A 26,120-nucleotide genomic window follows, 5' to 3' on the forward strand; every position below is an offset into this window, starting at 1 on the left:
CAAACTGTCACTACAAGGTGGAAATAAATTGAACTTCAAACACTACTGTGGTGATACACGACAGAACCTGTCTCACCTGTCTTTAAGACAGGTTGTAGATTTCAAGCAAGGACGGGTTGAGAAATAATTAGTTTTTATGTGGGTCTTTAGTTTGGGACTAGTTATACTTGGTTTGACCGTAGGTTTATTAACACAAAATGTATAAGTTAATATTTTTACGAATCATTGATTTGATAAACAGCTATTTAAATAAAGTGGACTGTATATACTATTATATATATATATATATATATATATATATATATAGTATATATATATATATATATATATATATATATATATTATATATATATACTTCATACTCATGCTTCGCTACGTTAACAACAAAAACGTCACAATGCGCGATTGGTTTCCACCCAGATATCGACCCCCCCCCCCTCCACTCACACACACACCCATAAACAAATATATAACACACACGTGGTGTAATGTGCATCACCAACGATTATATAAAAATGTTTATTAATTAATTAAATTTCTCCAAAAAATAAAAATTCCGAAACAAATCTTACTTTATCAGCAGCTGCTATCCAAGACTGCCTAAAATTAATCAAGGGCAGTTACCGCCATCTCTGTGTAAGAATAAATCTCCAACAGAGCTCTGTTTAAGCCATCGATCTCTTGCGTCTATCCTTTACCGCTGTGCTATGTTTGATCCTCGGCTTATCTAAGTTCTCTAAGCGAGGGTTACAACAGTCTTGTGTCGCAGAGTTCCAGGAGCAGTCAGGCATGATAGGCACTCCAGGCACGTGATAGTGTTACCAGCCGGGTGTAAATAAGTTCCAGTGTGGGGGATTAATGAAGCGAAACCCCGACAAGGGCCCATTAAGGTAAATCACACCTGGGATTGTTGAGGTAAGCTTGGGGGGTAATTTAGTCTGGGGGTAGAAGTTTTAGCAGAGGGGAGGGGGTTTGGTAAGGTGGGAATGGTTGTGTTGAATGTAGAGAGGGGTAACCATGGACGCTACGTCGTCGTATTAGTATAATTCAGGGAATACAATATAGAGAAACAAAATAGTATGGTCTTAGATGTGATAAAATGCTATTTAGAGAAACGTCTACCACTCCCATCTAACACTCCAAAACAATAAAAAAAAATGAGATAGAATATATATAAACCAGCGTTCCCCCCCCCCCCCATACCCGGTATTGTGTCGTTTGTAGAGATTGCATACCTTATGTCAATAGAATATGGCGGATATGTTGCTTGTGTCATTCATTAGTTTAGTATGAAAAGGTGTCATTTTAATCAAAGTAATCTGTTAAACACAGCTAAAACCTATAGGTTTAAGATAAATCTCTATTATTCTGTTAAAAAAAAGCTACAACCTTTAGGCTTAAGATACATCTCTATTCTTCTGTTAAACACAGCTATAACCTATAGGCTTAAGATAAATCTCTATTCTTCTGTTAAACACAGCTAAAATCTATAGGTTTAAGATAAAACTATTCTTCAATTAAACATGGCTAAACCTATACGTTTAACATAAAATAAACACAGCTAAAACCTATAGGTTTAAGATAAAACTCTATTCTTCTGTGAAACACGGCTAAACCTATAAGTTAAGATCAAATAAACAGCTAAAACCTATAGTTTTTAAGATAATTACATCTAATATACAGAGCTAGAAACCTATAGGCATAACATAAATCTAATTCCTCTTCCAAAAACGACTTAAACATATAGGTTTAAAATCAACCAAATGCATTATTAACACAGCTTAGACTTATACAATTAACCAAACACAACTGCATTAAGACAGCACATTACTGCGGTGCTGCGTGCTATCAATTACTAATACAAAACAAACACGAGCCTCTCTAATCCTCAACAAATTCAAACAATTCCACCGCGCGTTGGTCTAGCCGTGCCGACGATCTCTGCAACCCTACCCCCCCCCCCCCCCCCTTTGTGCAACGTGTCGACTGGTGCCGGATTTACTTCTGCGCCGGAAAATTAGCCATACGATCTCTTAATTAGCCGAGATTAAAAGTTTTTGTATACAAATAAATTAACACCAAGTATAAAGGAGTTGTTTTATTTCAGATTGTATTAGAGGTTCCTTCCCCTTTTCTTCCCCCCGTTTCTCCTAGCTTCTAGTTTACCCAGGCTTATAGTTGTGTCATTGGTTAGATTCTCATTTAATTCGCTTATATACCACGACAAAAAATTTTTAATAATTTCAATCAATTATGTCTGGACATTAGCATAGTATAGCTAATTCGAAGAAACAAATCATTGATATCAAATGCTAATAAAATAACCGATCATTTTTTGTACACCCACAAATTTGACAATATGATTAATAGCATGTTATATCTTAATCAGTCCCCAACATTTCTGGGACGGCGTAGCGGGACTAGCGGTAGAGAGCTAGACTGCTAACCCGAGAGTCTCGAGTTCGAATCCGGGAGCGTCACTGAGTCCACTCAGCTCTGATGGGTACCTTACTTACGTTAGGGAAACAAAAGCGGCTGAGCATAGTGCTGACCACACTATCCCTTCATTGGCCGAGGTCAATGAATCAGACGAAACTCTACTTTATCTGCACCAAGTGTCTTGGGCACGAACAGGATTAAGAGAAGGTATGGCATATTTATTTAACATATAGATGCATGTATATATTCATATATCTTTTTATGAATATATAATATCGAGAAAAATGGCCCGTTGAGGAAGGATACAACGGGCGCTAGGTTGATAGTGCTGTCTCTTTTCTCTAAACTAAAACCAACCCCCCCCCCCCCATACACACACACTCCAAATTCCGAAGAATTGTATGAATGAAACTCTTCACGCAAACCACTTTTTAGCATAGACACATTAATTAGGCTGTAATTTTATTATAGAGTATCGATGACGACATTTTTTTTAGTTGGGGGAGGGGGGGTCGGCTTAGACGTTCTTACGGGGGGATGGGCTTCGCCCCTACCCGAAGAATTGTATGAAAGAAACTCTTCACGCAAGCCACTTAGATTAGACAAAATTGGCTTTTTAATTCAATGTTTACTCGAGAATCAATGACGTCATATTACTGTGTGCACTATCCGGCTTGATATTATTTTCTACTACATGCTCAATATGACGTCATATTTCGTTTCCGTATTACTATGCATGTTTTTAAATTGCTTCGCATATACCTTTAACGACACCTGCCTCAGGCAAAACTCAGAATATGGCTGATGCTGTGCTACAGATAAATTGAATGCAAGCCAATCAGCCGGCACTAAAAATCCCCTGCCAATACCCAGACCACAGAAATCACGAGCCATCGATCAACGGAGATCGAACAATTGATTTTTTGTGCTTATTGAAACTGGTGCTAATCAAGAAACACAGAAAAGGCGATAACAATTCTCCAAGGAGCTTTAAGCTTAATTAAGTACGTTAAGTTCCAGTGGGATACCTTTTGTGTTTGATTAATGGACCTAGTGGGCTTGTTACCGTATTAGACTAAGCTAAGCTTGCATTCATTGAATGAACAGATTTTGCTTTTTCGTATTAGGTAAGCGTGAACTATTTATTCGGTAAAATTTACGTCTCTATGTCTCTCCATGCGTTTGTTATAGTCGGCTCCTACGCTAGTAAAAATGATTACCAAAACGGGGGGTGTGGGGTGGGTGGGAAGGGGGTAAATATGATATGTTTAGTTGTTTTTTTTTACTGTTAGATCGTTTCACTCTGTAGTTCATATTATTAACTCTAGCAATAAGTTTTATTTTTATTCTACCTTTGACATAGTCTCATTCTGATTACAATTAGTATTTATAGTAGCCATTTCCGGGTAGTTTCAAATTGAGCCTCAACCACCCCACACCCCAACCCACACCCCCACCAAGAAAAATGTTAAAAGAAACCCCTAAGTGCAATGGCGCCGTGTGAGCAATTATTAACCATTTATTGATTCATATATTTTCCCCTAGTTATTAAAATACTTTTAGTGATAAAATATATTTATCAGACATGGCATTAAATATCAAGATAATAACTAAACTGTTTATGAAATTAGAAAGCGAAGTAATTTTTTTTAAGGTTGATTAAACAGCAATAAGGGAAATAATCCGTAATATTCAGGATATTTTATTATATATTGAGTTGTCTATCTTAATTCCTTTATTTCAATTTGGTTCACACAACATGTCCTTACCTACCCTCACGTTATTTCTACAAAACTATTGTACTTTCGATAATTTCAGAAACCGAATGGGTTTAATTTTTTCTATTTTCTATAACCTGGAATTACCTACAATTCTAGTTACGTGCGAAAAAGACCAGTGTTCCTTTAACTGATAGAAATTTGTATGTGGCTAAGTACAACATAATTCTTATGTGGCTAAATACAGCATAATTCTAATGTGACTTCTTCTTCTTCTTCGTTCTTAATTATTAGTGTTGAAGGGGATCGAGATTTATCTGCCAGTGGGTTTGAACTCGAGACTTTGTTCGAATTTATCAACCATGAGCTTTTTGCCGACTCGACCACGCCTCCAACACAATTAAGCGTTACGTGTCAACTGGTATGCGCCATTCATTGACTCCGATTTCAGCCTGCTTTTCTTTTTGGATTTGCTTCCATAGCCTTTGTCCAACAAACTAAAAGGCAGCAGTTGTTTAATTTTGGAGTTTGTCTCTCCTAGAAGAGTGGCTGTCCCCAGCTAACGAGCCTCATCTGCCCGAGGGTTCGAACTCTAGACTTTTCGGTTTAGCAACCAAGAGCTTACCGACTCGACCACGCCGACCCCTCTAATGTGACTGAATAAAACATAATTCGTATGGCTATATATAACATAACTTTTATGTAGCTAAAATCAGCATGATTTGCACGTTGTTAAATACAGCACAATTCTAAAGCATGCTTTGGGTTATATTTGTGTGTTAGGGTGTGGCGAGTGTCGAAAAGGGGGGGGGGGGGGAGGGCAGATGGTGAGAAATTTAAAGCGAGAGACTTCACGTAGATGTAATAAACTGCCCATTAATAATTTAGAATAATTCTTAAATTAATATAACTCCACGTCATCACGTCATGGTTAATTAGCTAGCAGTATTTATTCCTGATTATCAGATCATGTTCTGTCTAGCTGTAGATCTACCAAAGTTTCTCGTCAGTGGCAGATTGTGTAAGTGCTGTTCTAGAATCTACTACCGACATCGCCTTGTCAAACACAGTAGCATAGAATTCACCATACAATGAGTGATCATAGACCTGTAACTATAGATCATTATATTTTTCTTATAAATAATTCAACCGAAAAATGTGAAGACGTGAATCACGTTGTTAAGGCCGACGTCCTAAAGTTACAGTAGTTCGTTGAATTATTCACACCACAATTTTATTTCCTATCCAGTAGATGGTTAAAAAAACTGCAAGTCACGTGCTTTTGTTGTTGTTGTTGTTTGAGGCCTGGTTGCCGTAGTGACAGCTGATGATTATGTTTACGTTTGTGTGAGAACAATAACAGAAGGGAGATAACTCTATAAAAACTCTCCTGGTCTTACATGACTTCAGTTATTTGATCTTAAATTTAATGCCACTTTATGAGCACGGTCCATTGTTCCGTTTCAATTATTTGGTAATGTTAAGATGTATTGGATGTGTTATACTCAAAGCTGTGTATGTTGTAATTGCTTTTTATGAGGATAATTCAAAGGTTAAATACAAAACATTCTTTTGTATCTTCAAATCAACATTTGATTCTAAGTTATAATTTAGAACACTATACTTTCATTGCAAACAATCACAAAACTAACAAGTTTGCCTTAATTTTATTACAGATCAAGTAAAATGTCAAAACCAGTACACTTTGATAGAATGTACTGATAACAAATAAACAACAGTTAGATATGTGAGTACATTGAGAATTCATGTTATAAATTATCATCAGTCTTTCAGTTTTGACTAATATAAAGTTACTTCCCACTAAAACTACACCATGTCTCTACCAATTCCCTCCTTAAATCCTCCCCCACCCCTACCCGCAGATGCTTATCATTTAATGTTACTGTGATATCACAAACGCACTAAAATATTCACATTTTTTTTTTGGTGCAGCACGAAAATCCATAAATGTGTTTGTTTTTTCTTCAAACACTAACCGTATATGGAGGTGGCTGGGGTAAGGAAATAAACCCTCCCCCTCCATCACCCGCCCCCCCCTCCCATGTAGTCCGTCACCCCAAAAAGATCAAATGCCCCTGCCCCCCCCCCCCCGGGGAAAAAAGTATGGAAGAAACATTGCCCTGGTCATCGTCGTTTCCCCCCCCCCCCCCCCCCCCATCCCCCACACCCCACCCCAAGCACCTGGCCGTCTTTCCTATCATAATACTATTATTATTAATAGTCATTTTAAAACCGTATTATTTTTTATGTATGGCATACAGTTTATTCTCAACTGATCCACCATCAACCAACATGATAGACAAATATTGCACCAGCAATATACCGCTCTAAGAAACCACCTCACATAACGTACCACTAATTATAAATCTCACCACCATATATCACCTCGCTTCACCTTCCCTTACAAAACTACCTCACCAAGCTGTGAACTCACCAAGCACTCCCATCCAACAGTTCCAGGACTTGTATGACTGCTTCAATTGACGAAACTCCGACAGGAATATGTAATTCAATCCAGACTTGCTACCATGCCGACCTTATAGACCATTCCCCGGGGATAGTCTGTCTTGTTCAAAATTAATCGAAAAAACTGGAAAATCGCAGATTGCATGCTGATTATAAATCGCTGAATGGACCAAATGTCCTTTAAGGTTGGAGAGTTTGAAGGCTATTTTTAGAGCAAGGATTTTTCCGTCCCGATAAGCAATAAAAAATATAAAATAATTAACTATGAAAAGGTATTTGTTAATTAGTTAATTAAAACTCAACAGTTGGTTTAATTTAGGGACATTTTTTTTCTATTTTATAAAAGTGCGTTTCAAGGCATGACGAGATGAGATGAGTAATGGGGGGGGGGAGGGGAGGAGGGGGAGGGATGGAGAAAGGGAGGGATGAGGTGTTCAATTAACACGACATTAATCTAAATATATAAAATTTTATATAAATTCCACATTTTATTTCATTGCTATGGCATATTTTAAAGAATGACAATATGTATGGATAGCTTTACCAACTGCCATAAATTATACTGAATTTCATATCACTTCGGGTAAAAAGAAATGTAAGTATAGGGGAAAGTAATACATCCTTCTGATAGATAGAATAAATAAAGATGAACATGTAAGTAGAGGTGTGTGTAGGAAACGAATTACGGATAAAATATTCCGGATGTTTTGATAGGTGTACACAACGTAAGATGTGATCGAATTTAAAACCACAACTAAACCATCTGGTACTATGTGAAAAAAAGTGATATGATGGTGGTTTTAATTAATTAAATGTAGGCCTACTTACTAAAATCGGAACCAAATTTTAAAGTCTTTAAAAATGAACTATAATTTTTTTCAAGCTAATTAACAGCTCGTCATTAACCTCATGTAATCAGACAGCTTAGCTGGCACTTTTCTAGAGACTTCTTCACTACAGCAGAGCTATTTAACACCCAGTACACCTAATGAATATCATATAACCCTCGTCATTTTGATGTTCTGCTTTTTGAATGCTGTCTGACTTCTGTGTTCATCTAAAAAGGGGTCAACGAATACCCAGACATCTTATTCAAATTACAAACCAGCATCGATTTCTGAAACTGATACAAGAAGCTCTAGGTCATGCTGACCTAACGGTGCTAATTGCCCCAGGCGGTGTGGGTATCCTGTGAGATTGGGATTGATCTCAGATTGTAGCGTCCGTTAAGTGGTGCGCTTTGATCTCATTACAGCAAATTATATTTCTCTTTAAAATACGATGCTTTTATTTTAAATGGAACAAAACTAAATTAAATTTATGTTAGCCCTTATGATAGGTATTGAGTTAACATTATTTTATTTTTTTTTTCAGATATAATAACACAAATTAAATACATGCGATGTGTGAGTTCGTGCTATATCTACGAATAAAAATGTAACTTAAAGCGAGGTTTGCTTACAACATTATGCTAAAGTTATTTAGCAAATTATTTCTTTATTAATAAAGTACAAGCAAATACATAGGTGGATCTAAAAGGCGGTTTGGAGGAAGCCAGCCCCCATCCCACCTAATGTTTCTTCCAGACTTTTCTCAGGGAGGTACTTGAAATTTTCGGGAGGGGAGGGGCGGACTAAAATTTCCGTGGGGGGGGGGGGGACACTGTTAAAAGTATATATATTTTCTACATAAATTCCATTTCGCTCGGCGGGGGGGGGGGGGGTGCGGCGGGGGGGGGGGGGGAGCGGTAGACTCTCTTGGTGGGGGGGGGGGAAGTTCCGCCCTCCTTCTCCCCCCCCCCCCAAGAGATGCCTGGAAGAACTACTGATCCCACCCAGTCAACTTGAACATAAATTGAAAAACAAAAACAATTATGTAGTCTCTCAAAAATTGTAATGTATTTTCTTTTTTTTTTCATTTATAATTGAATGGACATTTGTGTATCTTGGCAGGAACATGAAAATCTAGCTCTCCCCCAAATATATATGTGTATGTAAGTCTATCCCCACCTTCACCTCTCCACACAAACCTATATGTGCAGACCCCTGTACTAGCCTTAAAGCTACCACTACTAACTCGAGCAACGGGCCCCTATTAACCTGCTTCACGTGTTTACCTATATATAAAGTTCAAATCATTTTCTTCAATCTTTCCCTAATTTTAACTTATTTTTAACCACACGCTGTCTAATCGATGGTGGCATTCCTGCGTCTGTTACTGGTCGTTCCGTTTCAACTGGAGTAGAAATAGGTCAAGTGTTACTTGACCGGAAGTAAGAGAAGGCGCCATTAAGGTCGGGCAGAATGCTCAAATGGCCTGGACTCAATACATCGAACTCTAGCGAAAAGAAGTTAACAAAAAAATAAATCATCAAGTTCAGATGAAGCTCAACTTTATTTGTAATCAGCTTGAGATATATTTTATTTGTTAAAAAGTGCGGCTGGGTGCTATATCACAAGACAAAAGTAATGAGAAAAATATATTAAACAAATGAGGAAATCGGATGTATGGCTATCAATGTGTTCTTGGCATACAGAAGTCGGATGTGTAACTGACCCCTAACCTGATGGGTAAATTACCCTTAACCTGGTTGGTTTGGTAACTGACCCCTACCCTGATGGATAAATTACCCCTAACCTGATGGATAAATGACCCCTACCCTGATGGATAAATTACCCCTAAACTGATGGCTTAATGACCCCTACCCTGATGGATAAATGACCCCAAACCTGATGGCTAAATGACCCCTACCCTGATGGATAAATGACCCCTACCCTGATGGATGAATGACCCCTACCCTGATGGATAAATGACCCCTACCCTGATGGATGAATGACCCCAAACCTGATGGCTAAATGACCCCAAACCTGATGGCTAAATGACCCCTGTCCTGATGGATAAATGACCCCAAATCTGATGGCTAAAAGACCCGCAATCTGATGGCTAAAAGACCCCAAACCTGATGGCTAAATGACCCCTACCCTGATGGATGGATGAATGACCCCTACCCTGATGGATGGATGAATGACCCCAAACCTGATGGCTAAATGACCCCAAATCTGATGAGTAACAGATCCCTAACACGATGGCTAACTGACTCCAAATATAATAGAAAACATATCCCTAACCTCAACAATAACTGACCTTTTAACCCTAATAAGTAATCAACTATTAACTTATGGGTAAGTGACCCTAAGCTGCATGTAACAGACCCTTTACTTTATATGCCAAAGTAATCTTTTCATGCTTTAAAAGATTAATGGCTTTATTTTTATTAACTGCTTCAATTTGCCATCGCAAATTACTATCGTTTTTATACAGCGCTTGCTATGATATTACAAATTTCCAATTTTTATTGAATTCATTAATGCAGATTACAAGGAGTAAAACTTCACCAGGTTCGGAATTGAGCAACGATATTAAATATGTGTACAAGAATTAACTTAAACACTAATAAATTTCTCATTAATTTCCATTTCATGTTCCTGATTTTATTAAGGTTAGAATAATTGCGCTGTTTTGATAAAGTCAGTATTTTGTAAACATTTTGTAATCAATTTCACTCCCCGAGAAGAAGATCAATGGATTGAATCATAAACTGGAGTTTTATTTGAACGTAATAAAAATGCGTGTGCTGTAATGACATTTTAAAATTTTCTTCAAAGTTAAACTTTTGCCAAACGGATGTTTTCGACGAAAACGGAAATCTGCCGACCAGACACCCAACATAATATAAACCGTCTAAAGATCAACTTACAGACACTCAGATAATATCAGCTTTCTAGATGTATATATGTGTATATATATATATATATATATATATATATATATATATATATATATATATATATCTATATATATATATATATATATATATATATATATATATATATATATATATATATATATATATATATATATATATATATATATATTCGTGTGTGTATGTATATAATTTTAGTCTCTTGTTGTCCACCAAAACTCAGATACACTCCCAGTGTATCAGCAGCCACCGCCCCCCCCCCAACACTGGGACATAATCCCAGTATATCAGCAGTCATCCCCCTCCCCCCCCCCCCCCAACAACACTGGGACCCACTCCCAGTTTGTCCGCATCATCCCACCTGACTGAACACCATAAAGATCTGACATAGCCTCCAACGCTTAAACCCATCAGGGCGTTAATTTCTCCCCCCCAGCCTCTAATAAAGAGTTTAGTGTACTCTGTGGCGTATGATGGGAGAGAACTCTTCAATTTCTTCAGTATAAAACTCACATGGGTAGCTAAGTAAGATTACACCCCTATTTTACGAACAATTTTTGACACTAAATATACTTTCAATATTGTTGCTGCTGAACTGTTGATCATAACAATGAACCACATTTCATCAGGTTTTTTTTTTAATGATTAATTTTTCATTCTAAATAAAAATCTATTTTTAAACTTGCGATCTATATTTTCTCCAGTCTACACAAAATTCACCAGCTGATATTATTTCTCAACATAAAAAAATCGCATCTATAATTCAGCGTGCTTTAAATCCATATACATCGTTAGTGTATAAAAAATACTCAACAGAATTAGTGTCATGTTGAAAGTTAAGACATTTGCTGTAGTGGGTTGTATGGTTGTTAGAATCATGTCAAAAGTAGAGTTAACAAAATCTATTAATCTTCTCATCGTTTTTGTTACAGAAGCAGATATATATCTATAAGTTAGAAATGTAAAGGTTTTTATTTATTTTTTTATTTCAATAGATTAAAATATGGTTGTGTGAGTTATTAATTTTCTATTTGATAATTAGGGGAGGTGGGTGTAAACGTAATAACCCTAATTAATAATTACAGAACAGTTGATTTAAATTGCTAAGTGAGGTTTGTCCTGAAAGGAAGTCGCCTGATTAATGAGAGGCCCTGGGTCTTCAGAAAGTTGTGGGAAATTCGGTCACTGATTTGTGATTCTGGTTGATATTGCGGGTACATGTTAGAGTTCAGGCCAAACTTCAGTTGAATTGAGGGACGATGGGTAAGGTTTTTAGGTTTTTGAAGGTTGTCAAGCAGTGGCGTCTCTTGGTCGGGTGTCACCCGGTGCGGCTTTTCGTGGTGTCACCCCCCCCCCAAGATAAAAGTGTGTGTATATATATATATGTATATGTATATGTATGTGTGTGTTTGTGTGAGTGTGAGTGTGTGTGTGTGTGTGTGTGCGTGTGTGTGTGTTGGTCTACATAGGCCTATAATACCCTGCCCTTTTGCAATGATTGTTAATTTGTACTTAAAAGGCTATTTAAGTTCAATTAATCATTAATGGATCTGACAAAAAAACGGCACTTTTCTTCTGTACTTTTTGCATTTTTTTGCCCTGGTGTCACCCCCCTTAAATAATGTCAACTGGTGCGGCCTGCACCCCCTGTCCCGCCCTCGCTACGCCTCTGTTGTCAAGTTCACTTGGTTGCTTAGAAGATTTTCAGGGTTATTGAGGGCTTAGAATATTGACTCTTTGATATAAGGTTGTTGAAAGTTTGTCCATTTATTTAATAATTTAGAAGACTGCCTTATTAATTTTATGTTTTAAAAGGTTGTCTTATTGATTAAATTATTTAGTTAGGCAATTGTCAACTTGATTTTTAAAACGTAGACCATACTTGAAAGCGATCGATGCCCACCAAAGATGAAAGCGTCTAGATAATTAGGTCTGACAGACTTGATTACTTTGTATTTAATGTCCTACATTTTCACAACGGTTATTTATGGATCATAGGAAAACATTGTGTATCAGAAAGGGCCTTTATTGCAGCAGGCTACTACCACAATAGTCTATACTCCATACTTGAATACTGCCATAAGAATGTATGCTCCATACTTGAATACTACAACAATAGTGTATACTCCATACAACGATTCATGTTACGTAAGTTGTATTACTTGTTAAACTTCGATACATCTGGTTCGTTGATTCAACGAAAATAGAATCAATTATTAGTCTACAACAGAACAAGGTTATCCTAGTTCCAAACATCTTGGATGGAAAAACCAGGAAAATTATACGAGCCGCCGGATTATGTAAAAGTCACAGTGGAGTTGAATTATTAAATTACATGCAATTTTATCGAATCCTTCCTGATAAGTTTCATTTGCTGACATGTCTATTTTAGGGGAAATAAATGAATTTTTGATAAGTTAAAAGATGGTATATTATCATGGAAAATATTTCGCAATCTTTATTTAGCTCAGGCTTTATTTCGTTACATAAGTAGATAGACAGCTGAAGGAAGGATGGGTTATTTGAGGCACTTTGTCGGTTATAATAGTTGTATGAGAGAAAGGGGCAAGGGGGAGGGGGAGTATAGGGCACTAGGGGCAGGGTCCTATGAGGGTGGATGTCGAGCACCAGAATGGGGACAGGGTCCTATGAGTGTGAGTAAAAGGCACTAAGAACAGGGTCCTATAAAGGTGAGTATAGGACACTAAGGACATGGTCCTATGAGGGTGAGGTTAGGTAACTAGAATGGGGACGGTCCTATAAGGGTAAGTATAGGGCACTAAGGACAGTGTCCTGTAAGTGTGAGTACAGGGCACTAAGGACATGGTCCTATAAGGGTAAGTATAAGGCACTAAAGACATGGTCCTATAAGGGTTAGTATAGTACACTAAGGACAGACTCCTATACGGTGAGTAGGTCAAGGTTCATTATTGCATGGTTGCACACATACCTCGCATGTCAGTCTTTAATCAGACACCGAGGCGCGTGGAATTCTGGGAGTATCAAATGACGAGTTGAGTATCGAGGTAGTCATTTTCGTATCGATGCTAGGACAGGGGCCACCTAATTACCCCCCCCCCCTTTTTTTTTCTCCCCCCACCCCACCCCCCCTCCACACACACATGCGTTAGCTAGTATAGTATCAGAACTTGTGATTTGTATGGAGTTCAACTGGTAGTAGATACTTCAATCAGATTTTTAATTTTTTGTATAAAGAGATGCAGTGTTTGAAAGCTATGAAGGGCTAAAAACAGGGCACATAACTCTGATGAAGCGAGTGTAGTGATGACGGGGGGAGATCGTTAGGGGCAGGCAGTGAAGGGTTAAATAAATGATCCGCTGAAAATTGAATGGGTTAGGATCACCCCGCTCTGTGATTACTGTGTTGATGTTTCGGTACGGGGTTAGTGATCTCGGGGTTTCAGTAGAGCTGGCACCGTTATTGGTGAGTGCATGTGTGTGGGGTGCATGTGTGTGTGGAGTGCGTGTGTGAGTGATTTCGTGTGTGTTGAGTGCGTGTGTATGTGTGCATGTGCTTAGTGTATGTGTGTGGGTACTTGTATTGAGTGCGAGTGTATCTGCGTGTGTGTGTGTGTGCTTTGAGTGCATGTGTGTATGTTAAATGCATGTTTGTGTGAGTGCGTGAGGTTGAAGTGCATCTGTATGTTGAGTACAAGTGTGTGTGTTGGGTCCAGGTGTGCTTCCAGCGCATGTGTGTGTATATTCAGTGCATATCTATGTGTTGAGTGTATGTGGGTTAGTGCGTGTGTGTGTATGTGTGTGTGTGTTCAGTGCTTTTGTGTGAGTGCTTGTAGTCAGTGTATGTGTGTATGTTCCGTGCATGTATATGTGTTCCTACAACTTGTATGTATTTACATGTTGAGTGCATGCGTATGTGTGTTTGTGAGGGAGGGAGACAGAAAAGGAAAGTGTGAGTGTTATTGCTTTATTTTAGTTTAGTTGATGACTGCATACTTCCAACTAGTGCTAGAGAGAAGCAGTAAACACGGTAGACTAAATCTGCTGGCCAGGAACTCCTGGAGATGTCAGCAGAGCTAATGGAATTCTCGACAGAATAATTTAACATTATATACAATTTTTTACCACATGTATCCCAGTTTAAGGGTTTATCATTTTGCCTACAGTTTATTTTGGCTTGGTCAAGGGGTAGAGCGCTGGACTGCTTCGCCGAAAGTCTATAGATCAAATCCGAGTTCAAGAACCTAACTCACGTTGGGGAGAGTAAAGTGCTGACCATAGTATTCCTTCACATGCCTCGGTAACAGAAACAGATTAACTCTACTTCACCTACACAATAAACCATCAATTTCAGAAAGGAAAAAACATTTTATCTCCACATTTTTCGATAATTTATGTACCCCATGTAACTTTCATAAATTTACCCCATGTTACCTACATTAATTTTAATTCGCTTAGTCAGCATACATTTTATTTACAACTTAACCGTGTATTTGATTTTTTTTTCAAATCAATTGTATCTACATGTCTACATTCCAACCTACGCTAAAACTACACCACACATAGATGTATCATCTATACCATCACTGAATAGAGGCGTATGTACTTAATTTCTATCTATTTCTTAATTTATTTTACACAACAAATAGATGCCATTGTTTCGAAAAATATCTCCTAGCTTATTAAGTTTTAACCTCCAGATCACTAGATACTCCCTATCATCGTATTCTCCTGTGGGGGAACAGTATCGAAGATAAAATATCACCCATAACGCATCACATGAAATATAATGACGTACACTGGTGGATGAGAAATTTATTTGCGTCTCCTAGTTGACGTGATTATATTTTATCGAGCCAGAGAAACACAATATCAGCATGCATCATGCGGATGTACATTTGGTGCAGATCATTTTTTAATTTGAAATAATAGCATGATCCTACGCTTGTATTCGATTACATTGTCCAACTGTTCTAATTTTAGCAGACTTATAAAACACTATATATATATATATATATATATATATATATATATATATATATATATATATATATATATATATATATATATTACATACATATTTGTATGTGTATGTGTGTGTATGTGTGTGTGTATGTGTGTGTGTGTGTGTGTGTGTGGAGCAGGACCCTTTCAGTTACCACCCCCTAAATTACCACCATATGAATTACCACTCTATAAATTCCCAAATAACATAAAGTTACTAATAAATTAACTCCACGTCGACTGTTCACCTTCCTTAAAAATAGAAAGTAAGATATTACCCCTCTGCCCCCCCCCCCACATCAACTGTATTACCCCACCCGTTGCCAAATCATTAATAGTATACTAATAATATTACATGATGTGTAGGTGCACCAGGTGAAATTAATCAATACATTGCAAGCAACATTAGTTGCTACTACCTATGAAAAAATTGATTTATGACGGCCAATGCTATGAATCTTCGTAACACACCTAATTTTGACGCATATGTTTATAGAATGTCTCATTTACGTGCGATCACTTTATCTTTTGATATACACATACCATTAATGTTGGTGTACTCAACACATTGAGGACTGCCTTCTACCTTATATAAACCATTCTACAGCTTAGCGGCTGTTATTTAATATGTAAGGGGTTTATAATACGATCGGTCTATCTTTTGACGTAGTATAATACCTTTGTGAAAGAAAACTTCATTTAGTGTATTTAAAAAGAGCTTATACTCTCTAACTACAGCAGACATTGTACCCGAGTCTACAGCAGAAAAAGCCTCACCAAAAGACCGTCTTAATAAGCCGCAGATGTTGTTCCTGTAGGCTGGCGTAGGTTTATAAAATGCGTTCAAAGCTGTTCAACGCCAACACTGAAATCAAACAATGGTCAACGCAAAATGAATTATCAAAATCGATCAAGGGCTATCAAATACACTTTTTTTTTTCTTTTAGAGGAGACTTCTAGTTCTCAACCAGTTTATCGCCTTGCTTGAATACAATGACTTGTATTTATCTCTCTCTCTCTCTCTCTCTCTCTCTCTCTCTCTCTATATATATATATATATATATATATATATATATATATTTATTTATTTATTTATTTATTTATTTATTTGTATAGTATGTGTGTGTGCGTAGGATATTTAAATGCCATCAGTGGCGTAGCGAGGTCGGGTATCACCCGGTGAGGCACTTAATGGTGTCACCCCCCCCTCCCCGAGGCGTAGCGACCCTTCCCTGGGACAAACTTTCAATTTTCGATTTGCACCCCCCCTCAAACTTTCGATTCGCACCTCTTAAAACACTATTTAACACTCGAATTAATCACTTAATTAAGTGCAATTATCATTTTTCTCTATATGTTTTGTTATTTTTTGCCTTGGTGTCACCCCCCCCTAAATGGTGTCATCCGGTGCGGTCCGCACCCCCCCCCCTTTTTGCTACGCCTCTGAATGCCATGATATGTATACATTGGTACAGATCGTTACCGGGTATCGTTAGTTTGACATGATGCATATCGATACTGTTAAGTGTCATCGATTAGTGTGTTAAGGGCTAGGATACGGTTGGTTAGAGTTATTGTCAGGTCTGGCACAGAGATCAATTTTCTTGATGAGAACCCACGTCTAAACCTATGGGTCTAAGAGTCTAAGACAAAAATGATTCAGGGGAAGTAAGTTTTCACATACTATAGCAGAAATATAAAAGTAGTTATAAATAACAAATGATAGAAATATTCACAAATGTATATTATAAAAAAATAGAAAATAATTGATTTAGATACACCAATAACTCATCGAAAAAAAAATCTTTACGGTCAATCGGAAACAGTCATTAGGACATTTAGGTCCTACCCTTGTCTTTATCGATACAAGGACCAATAAGGAAATTGTGTATCTCCATAATGGAATAGAGAAAATCAAACATGCATGGCGCATGATTTAAATTGTTTATTGAAAAAAAAAAAAAAATTAAAAAAAAAGTGTAAATTGAACTATTTATTTTACAGAACTACAATTTAAACCATGAGTTCCACTAAACTTTTATCGTGTTAAATGTAAAACCCAGCTAATCCTGTGTAAACAATCTATTTTTAGCCAAAAGTTTTACGAGTAGTCACACAAGCCTTGACCACGCTAAAGACAGCCTTCACCAGGGGAAGCTACTCCGACAGTTTGCAATGATTGCAAGGGGAGCCACGATCGCCACGAACAAGGGAGGCAAGCGCGCGGAAATCCGTGACGTAGGCGGACCACAGCTCACGGTAGTGGGAAAAAATCTCCCCTCAAACATTGTAGGAAATACGAGGCGGTTATTTTAATCTCGTCCAAGTTTTACAGTTTATACCACGCGTTTTGTGCATTGTGTTCCTTTTTTGCGTTTTTCCAAATCTGGAGTTGATATTTCAATGTGATTAATAATGGAAATTTTTATATTGTATAATGTATTTATGTAACGGATAGGTCGATACGTGTATAAAGTAAACATAAATATGTTTTTTTTACAATCTCTGATTAGTAATTAGCAAAAAGGTTAGAATATTGATCTGATTTGTGATTCTTAAACCTGGTAGTGCTGTGTTGATAGTGGTGAATAGTGTACAAGTACAGTTTCAGTTGTAGTTTGATACAATGAAAAGATTGATGTGTGTGTTGATGTACCTTGTGGTGGTTTCGCTCATTCGTGAAGGTTGGGCTAACAATCATCAGAACAATAACAATCACTATCGTTATGTTTATAACAACAATGATGGTAAGTAATTTTTTTTATTTAATTTTTTTTATTTTGCACATTGACATGTTGTTCGAGACCGAAATACTTGTTTTGATAGGTGAAGCAGAGTTAACGTGTAACTAGTACCTATATCTGTTTGTATAATACCGGGTGTGGTCTAGTGAAGAGGCAATGTGGTCGAGTGGTAGAGCATTTGTTTATAATGCTAAACGAGAAGTTCTGATCCTAGAGAGAAGTTTGCAGAAACAAGGCTGTAAGAATACATTTTAATGCAGATTGAGCTACGTTACTGGTCTTAGCGTTCACATATGTTGGGAAACGTGAAACAGATGAACTCTACTTCATCCGGACTTAAAATGCTAATTCGTTCGTGACTGTCGTCTATTCTGTCACAGTATCATATAACACAGGCTAGTCTATGAGCCCTAGATAACTTACTGGGCTCATATCTTTTTTCTAGGCCAGGGCTCTATATTGTCTAGGCCAGGGCTCTATATTGTCTAGGCCAGGGCTCTATATTGTCTAGACTAGGCTCTATATTGTCTAGGCCAGGGCTCTATATTGTCTAGCCCAGGGCTCTCTATTGTCTAGACTAGGCTCTCCTCTCCATTGTCTAGGCCAGGGCTCTCTATTGTCTAGGCCAGGGCTCTCTATTGTCTAGACTAGGCTCTCCTCTCCATTGTCTAGGCCAGGGCTCTCTATTGTCTAGACTAGGCTCTCCTCTCTATTGTCTAGACTAGGCTCTCCTCTCCATTGTCTAGGCCAGGGCTCTCTCTTGTCTAGACTAGGCTCTCCTCTCCATTGTCTAGACTAGGGCTCTCCATTGTCTAGGCGAGGCTCTCCTCTCCATTGTATTATACTAGGGCTCCTCTACATTTATCTCGTCTTACGCTTATATCACTGACCGTCTAGCACACCTCTCTAATGCTAGTATTGGGCTCACATCGCTTAATTTAATCAAAGGCTCTTGTCTAGTTTAAGGCTCCTCATCCTCTACTAGTGATGCCCTACTCATACATAGCGTATGATTCCTGTCTTTAACCCTTCTCCACCATTTATGTATAGTGTGGTAACTTGTCTCTAACCCTGGTCTAGGGAGCATGTCTATAATCCTTCTCTATTGTGCATTCCTTTACTTCCAGATTAAGGCCCCCCATCCCTAAACCCCGCCCCTGAACTCACTCCTCTGTCCTAGACTTAGTGTAAGCCTCGGATTCCATTCCCTCCAAGTGTTTTCATTCCACATAAACCCGTTTAAAATTGGAAACGTAAACGGCATCGGATCGTCTTGTTGCACACACAATCTCCTCCTTACCCGTGTCTAGAGAGATACTCGTAGGCTCGTTCAGGGTGTACGAAACGTCTTCAGTAGCACAATGGCTGGCGTCGTCTCAAGATAGGCTTGGGAGATACTGGTGCTATAGGGTGGAGGGGGTGAGGGGGGGGGGGCTGACGAATGAATGATAGAAGGTGAATGAGTTAAGACTGATTGTGAATCGTGAATGATTGAAGAAGAATGAGTTTCGGAGACTGGTTGTGAATCGTGAATGATTGAAGGAGAATGACTTGAGACTGATTGTGAATCGTGAATGATTGAAGGAGAATGAGTTTCGGAGACTGATTGTGAATCGTGAATGATTAAATGTGGTTCGTGAATTATTTAGTTTTAATGAAGTGTGAACTGAATAATGATTACGAATATTATTATATAATGTGAATTTGGAGACGGTGTGGTCGAATGGTAGAGCTTTCATCTTCTCACGGGAAAGTCTTCAGTTCGGATCCCAGGCTTGAGTCTGTAGAATGTCCCAGAGCCCACACAGTTCTGATTGTACCTAACTCACTTTAAGTAGGCTAAGTCAGCTCGGCATAGTGCTGACTACACTATCCTCTTGTATGCAGCGGTCATTGAAAAAGATGAACTCTACTTCATCTGATCCATGTGTCTTGTGCGCAACCGTGAAAACAATGAGATTTATGCCGAATGACAGGGGGTGATAAAAATGTGACTAAAGACAGACAAACGGAGTGTGCCTAGCAGTGTCTAAAATGTGACTAAGTTTTGACGAACATACTAAATTTTGTGTTTGACTAAACGGTGTTTGACTAAAGGTTTGATAAACTGTGACTAAATGTCAGACTATGTCTGACTAACGGTGCTTAAAGTGTTGCTAAAGATTTTCTAAACTGTCACTATATGCCTTAACTAACGGTGCTTAAATTGAGATTAAGACAGGATGTCTGATGTTTGTCTAAATGATGTATGACATCATGGGAGATGAAAGAAACTCGTCTAATGATATCAGATATAGGACAACATAACGAAAACAATTTCTAAAATGTATTATGTAGGTTTTAAAGTGCTGAAATATGTCATCAGATTTAATATTGTAATCCAGTCCTTGTATTTCAGAGCCCCTGTTTCCTGGATGGTAAAAATATCCGACCAAAAGTCCATTATTAAAAAAAAGTACAAAATTGAAATAAAGAGGTTTTAGCGTCATCCTATAAGCGGCTTATGTTGGGCATAATCCTTTAACTCTACACAAAATAAATTATTGCAGTAAAATTAACTCTATGTATGCTTTTTAGAAGCCAATAGCCTAGTGTTGTATAGAAGCAGATTTAGTTTATATTGGTATAAGAAATTTTATAATCTGCGTCTTATAATGACCTAAAACTTATTGATGGTTTGCGGTTGAAAAATTTAAATAATCGAATAAATTGCCGTAGTTCTACATTTAGCATTATAATATACTATTAGCTGCCAGTACGTAGCGAGGTTGGGTGTCACCCGGTGCGGCACTTAATGGTGTCACCCCCCCCCCCCACCCCCCTCCCCCACCCCACCCCCCAGAGGCGCAGTGACCTTTCCCGGGGACAAACTTTCAAATTTTCGATTTGCACCCCCCCCCCCTCAAACTTTCGATTTGCGCCCCCCCCCCCGCCCCCTCAAGTTTTTCTCTATATATTTTGCTATTTTTTGCCTTGGTGTCACCCCCCTAAATGGTGTCACTCGGTGCGGTCCGCACCCCCCCCCCCACCCGCCTCCCCCCCCCCTCGCTACGCCTCTGTTAGCTGCATTTCCTGAAAAATAAAAGATTTACTAGAGCTATACGTTTTAGGAAACAATGTTCTTTTTTAGCTATTCTCATATACTAGTACAACTTTACATTAAATATGTTGTTAATTATAATGAACATTACTGTCTACTCTCCCAAAGTAAACAAAGTACCCGGAGCGTTATCTGTGTTTGTATGTTATTGACATGCTTCCGTTTAATTCTCGATAGAAACAGAATTTCTTTCATGCATCTATTTGAAAAGGGGACATCACCTCCCGAAGGCCCAAGGTACCAATATTTACCTATGGTTATACTGCCATTGTCCATCCCATGTTCCCTATGGTTATACTGCCATGGTCCCCTCCTATGTTCCCTATAGTTATACTGCCATTGTCCATCCTATGTTCCCTATAGTTATACTGCCATTGTCCCCTCCTATGTTCCCTAAGTTATACTGCAATTGTCCATCCCATGTTCCCTATGGCTATACAGCCATTGTCCATTACATGTTCCCTATGGTTATACTGCCATTGTCCATTCCATGTTCCCTATGGTTATACAGCCATTGTCCATTACATGTTCCCTATAGTTATATTGCCATTGTCCCCTCCTATGTTCCCTATAGTTATATTGCCATTGTCCGGTCCTATGTTCCCTATAGTTATACTGCCATTGTCCATCCTATGTTCCCTATAGTTATACTACCATTGTCCATCCTATGTTCCCTATAGTTATACTGCCATTGTCCATCCTATGTTCCCTATAGTTATACTACCATTGTCCATCCTATGTTCCCTATAGTTATACTACCATTGTCCATCCTATGTTCCCTATGGTTATACTGCCATTGTCCCGTTCTCTAAAAAATAGCGGTAAAAAAAGGCGGGATCATCAGGCTAAAATAGCTAATCGGCTCAAAGCTTGTCATAAACAAGAACGATTACCTCCTACTGTTTCAAAGATGGCCGCCGGAAGTGAGATTTGTGGGGGTTAAGCTGATCGGGATGGATGGGTGGTGTCGAGATATTGGCTGTGGGGGAGAGGGGTATAGTGTGTGAGATAATTTGTGGGGGAGGGGGAGAGTGTAGGTCATAAGACGATGGTTGAATTAGTGAGTGAAAGTTTGATGTGTAGGTCAGTGATTGTGATTGTATAGGTCAGTGTGTTTGTATAGGTCAGTGTTTGTATAGGTCAGTGTGCTTGTATAGGTCAGTGATTGTGATTGTATAGGTCAGTGATTGTGATTGTATAGGCCAGTGTGTTTGTATAGGTCAGTGTGTTTGTATAGGTCAGTGTTTGTATAGGTCAGTGTGCTTGTATAGGTCAGTGATTGTGATTGTATAGGTCAGTGATTGTGATTGTATAGGCCAGTGTGTTTGTATAGGTCAGTGTTTGTATAGGTCAGTGTGTTTGTATAGGTCAGTGTTTGTATAGGTCAGTGTTTGTATAGATCAGTGTGTTTGTATAGGTCAGTGTGTTTGTATAGGTCAGTGTTTGTATAGGTCAGTGTTTGTATAGGTCAGTGTTTGTATGGGTCAGTGTTTTTGTTTAGATCAGTGTGTTTGTATAGGCCAGTGTGTTTGTATAGGTCAGTGTTTGTATAGGTCAGTGTTTGTATAGGTCAGTGTTTGTATGGGTCAGTGTTTTTGTATAGGTCAGTGTGCTTGTATAGGTCAGTGTTTGTATAGGTCAGTGTGTTTGTATAGGTCAGAGTGGTTGTATAGCTCAGTATTTACCATATTTATACATCACATAAAACATGTGGGCCTATAATATATAGTTTCCCCTTGTAATAAAAATCTATTAGCGCGATGGATGAAAAAGTGTTATACATTTCACAATACACATTGACAGAAGAAAAAAATATTCTACTTCCCGTTTCTTAATCTATTTTACGATGTAACAGCTGTTTTATACAAGGCATCATCAACATATCCCATTTTAAACTAGACCTATTTAACCTTATCAATTATTCAACACGGGCTGATAGACGACAGCCATAAATACCCTAGCCGACAACCTCAGCAACAACCACCCCCACACCACGCATATCATTAGCAACTCACTCTCCACACTATAGACCCACGGTTAGAGATTCTCACCTCATAGATTAGCACAGCGTTTTTTTTGTCTGATCGTGTTTTGTGTTGCTTTACCTTAGGTGTAGACAGCTGTTGCCCATCTACAAAGCATGGTAACACAAGCTCTATACATTGTGTCTGACCCACCTCACGTTTGACCCACGTCATAGATGACCCACCTCAAGTCTGACCAACCTGACGTCATAGATGACCCACGTCATAGATGACCCACGTCATAGATGTCCCACGTCATAGATGACCCACCTTAATTTACACACAATAGGTGACACACCTCTCATCTATACATAAAGTAAAAAGTAGTTTCCCTTTTAAACCTGACGGTCTATTCTATGGGGCAAGTGAAGTAGAGTTCACTTGTTTCTGTGACCTCGGCATATAAGGGTTAGTTTTTGGTCAGCACTATGCCCAGCCGAGCACTATCCCTTGGCGCCTTTACTTTCCCTAACGTGAGTTAGGTACCCTTCACAGTTGGGTGGACTCAGGGACAGTCTACTGACTTGAACCCGGATTCGAACTCGAGACTTACAGGTTAGCAGTCCAGCTCTCTACCGCTAGACCACTCCGTCCCATCATCTATACATCTATACATGAAATCTAACCCACGCTCCTAAACTTAGCACTCTCATCTATACATACCATATGACCCACTACCATTTACACAGAATAGATAACCCACATAAATGTTCACACCATAAGTGACCTACGCTGTACATCATATCTGACCCAAATCATATCTGACCCTAGTCATATCTGACCCAAGTCATATCTGACCCAAGTCATATCTGACCCAAGTCATATCTGACCCAAGTCATATCTGACCCAAGTCATATCTGACCCAAGTCATATCTGACCCAAGTCATATCTGACCCAATTCATATCTGACCCAAGTCATATCTGACCCAAGTCATATCTGACCCAAGCCATATCTGACCCAAGTCATAACTGACCCAAGTCATATCTGATCCAAGTCATATCTGACCCAAGTCATAACTGACCCAAGTCATAACTGACCTAAGTCATATCTGACCCAAGTCATATCTGACCCAAGTCATATCTGACCCAAGTCATATCTGACCCAAGTCATATCTGACCCAAGTCATATCTGACCCAAGTCATAACTGACCCAAGTCATATCTGACCTAAGTCATATCTGACCCAAGTCATATCTGACCCAAGTCATATCTGACCCAAGTCATATCTGACCCAAGTCATATCTGACCAAAGTCATATCTGATCCAAGTCATATCTGACCCAAGCCATATCTGACCCAAGTCATATCTGACCCAAGTCATATCTGACCAAAGTCATATCTGATCCAAGTCATATCTGATCCAAGTCATGTCTGACCCAAGTCATATCTGACCCAAGTCATATCTGATCCAAGTCATATCTGACCCAAGTCATATCTGATCCAAGTCATATCTGATCCAAGTCATATCTGACCCAAGTCATATCTGATCCAAGTCATATCTGACCCAAGTCATATCTGATCCAAGTCATATCTGACCCAAGTAATATCTGACCCAAATCATATCTGATCCAAGTCATATCTGATCCAAGTCATATCTGACCCAAGTAATATCTGACCCAAGTCATATATGACCCAAATCATATCTGACCCAAGTCATATCTGACCCAAGTCATATCTGACCCAAGTCATATCTGATCCAAGTCATATCTGACCAAAGTCATACCTGACCCAAGTCATATCTAACCCAAGTCATATCAGATTCTAGCCAATCTACCTACCATGCACCTTCCCAGTTAATTGACTTCCCCATCGAGCAAATCGTGTCAAACAGTCGATTGATCAAAACTCGATCGACCCGATAAATCATGCTCCTGTCCAAACTCTCCACCACCCGACCTACGTTATGATCTGATATCGAACACTCTAATCGATACTGATTGTAAAACACAATTCGTCACATGCCTTTGTTTTATATCAGCTGCCATTTTGTTTTGTTTTTTTACGCATGACTGAGCGGTACTTGGCTGTACTGCATGCCTCACTGAATCATCGACAGCCTCATTGTTAAATTGATCTGTTTTAACTTTTGATTAAAATGTTATGTTTTAGTTACGACGCGTGTGGTGAGAATAAACTTTTTTTTACTTAGGAAATGAAGCTAAAAGCTATAGCATTTTTTGGAACTGTTGTTGCTATTGAATATAGGGCTGGTAAGTAGGTCACCATCCAGTTCTATGGCACATGCAGGTTTTATTGAGCCGTAGAACTGGATGGTGACCTACTTACCAGCCCTATTGAAGCGTCTTGGCCCTGCCTATTTGTGCGCCTTGCACATTGATGTTAATAAATCTAAAATGAAAATACTGATAAACAAGACTCATTATTAGGGTAACACAATAAAATTGATTAATCCCTTTTTGTTTTTGTTTTGACGGGGTTTAAACTTTAAGATGATTGGAGTGGTGTGGTGTTTGTGAGGTGGGGAATGGGAGGTGCGGTTTAAAATTCGATTGGGTTTAAAGTTTAAATATCCCATAGTTATAATTCAGCTTAACATTGGACAAGAGTTATGACATTTAACATTAGTAATCGCCTTGAATCTAACAGAGTGGTGCTCTGACTTTTATAGACATTGTGGCTGTTAGATTTCTTGGAATGTACGGCGTTCCTGCTCAGAGGCGTAGCGACCCTTCCCGGCGCCCGGGGACAAACTTTTCGATTTGCACCCCCCCCCCCCCTCAAACTTTAGATTTGCACCCTCCCCCTCAAGATATTCATTTGCACCCCCCCCCCATTCAACTTTCAATTTGCACCCCCCTCCACCTTTCAATTTATTTTTCCAACCCATTTTGGCGCCCCCTAAA

At 38.7% G+C, this 26,120-nt stretch overlaps 1 protein-coding gene across 1 annotated transcript in view; it reads left to right on the forward strand.

Moving 5' to 3' along the window:
• The first annotated feature begins 18,057 nt into the window (after nt 1–18,057).
• The window catches only part of LOC131937635 (neuronal acetylcholine receptor subunit alpha-10), a 98,313-nt gene continuing 90,250 nt past the window's right edge, over nt 18,058–26,120 (forward strand). Inside the window, exon 1 of the mRNA XM_059295222.1 lies at nt 18,058–18,137. The gene's annotated coding sequence lies outside the window, so the exon portion shown is untranslated. The remainder of the gene's footprint in view (nt 18,138–26,120) is intronic.

This window comes from Physella acuta, unplaced genomic scaffold (assembly GCF_028476545.2).
Source record: "Physella acuta isolate Inbredline_101_S28 unplaced genomic scaffold, ASM2847654v3 ptg000215l, whole genome shotgun sequence".
NCBI lineage: Eukaryota > Metazoa > Mollusca > Gastropoda > Physidae > Physella > Physella acuta.